Source organism: Elephantulus edwardii, unplaced genomic scaffold (assembly GCF_000299155.1).
Source record: "Elephantulus edwardii isolate Elephantulus edwardi_28Jun2011 unplaced genomic scaffold, EleEdw1.0 scaffold00060, whole genome shotgun sequence".
NCBI classification, from domain to species: Eukaryota; Metazoa; Chordata; class Mammalia; order Macroscelidea; family Macroscelididae; genus Elephantulus; species Elephantulus edwardii.
In genome coordinates this window covers 10,864,531-10,865,774 of record NW_006399810.1, presented here as the reverse complement: position 1 = coordinate 10,865,774, position 1,244 = coordinate 10,864,531, and positions in this window count along the sequence as shown.

Here is a 1,244-nt window from a genome sequence, read left to right as displayed (position 1 = left end):
ACAGGACAGAGCAGAGTTTAGGGCTGTTGTACATAGGGTCGCTATGAGTCGCAGGCGACTCGACGGCACATAACAACAACAACAACAACAACAACTTCAAGCTGTCCCCTATTGGGTCTGGCCCCTGTCACCAGCCCCTACACAGCCAACCAACTCATTTAGCTTTGCCATCAAGTATTTAGAAGCACCCCCTCCACCTGTAAGCTTCCTACCTGAAGGTGCTCAGCTTTTTCATTCCAGAGGTCAGGAAGCCCAGTTCAGTCTCCTCAGAGAGGCTCCTGGGTCTTGCTTTACATACCACCTTGTACCTTCTCATACTGTCTTTTGTCATCTTCTGTCAATTCCAGCAATATGGCTCTCTCTCCAGGGTCTGGGAGTTTCTCAATACAGGGACTCCTGGTCCAAAAGATACACTTTACTCCAGGTTCTTCTTGATGACAATGAGATTATGATGATGGTCCCTCAACCTCTGTGGGATTAGCCTAAAATAATACAATATGTAAACCTTCACTCAATTTTTTTTAAAAAAGAAGAAATCCTTCTTTTTAAATAAGAGAGCAAAAATGACACTGCTCCCACCAATACCACAAACTGACCATTTCCCTTTGTAGGCAAAAAATCATTTTTCTCTTCATAATAAGGCATTAAATCTCTTTAACGTTATGTTATGCACTTTATTTGCAAAAAAAAAAGCTGTAAAATCCCTTAACAAGTTATGGCCTAACAGCCTCTGAATATCCCCAGCAAGGTCAGCCGTGAGTCAGTTCTCACTCTTGTTGCTGTTGTGTGCTATAAGTTGGAGCTGACCCATAGCTGTCCCTCCTGCACAGAGGCAGTTAATCACCTTCAGAGGCACAGGAGGAGATTGCCCGTCCTTCTCCCGCAGAGCAGCTGGTGGATTCAAACAATGTGCCTTCAAAACTGCAGCATTGCTTCTTGGCAAAACTTCACCTTTAAGACTGGAAGGGCCATAAATAAAGATAAACCACTTGTGCTGCAAATACCAGAGATTTCATTCCCAACTCCTAGCAGTATGGTCAGGGAGACTGGTCTGTTGCCATCCACTGAGTACTGAGTGATTTTTCAGAAATTAGTCACCGGGTCCCAGTCCTTAGAGAGGGACATCATGCTTGGGAGGGTGGAGGGACAGCGCAGGAGAGGAAGGCCCTCTATGAGGTGGATTGATTCAGTGCCTGGGATAATTGGGATGGGAGTGTCAGAGACAGTGCGATTGGCACAGGACA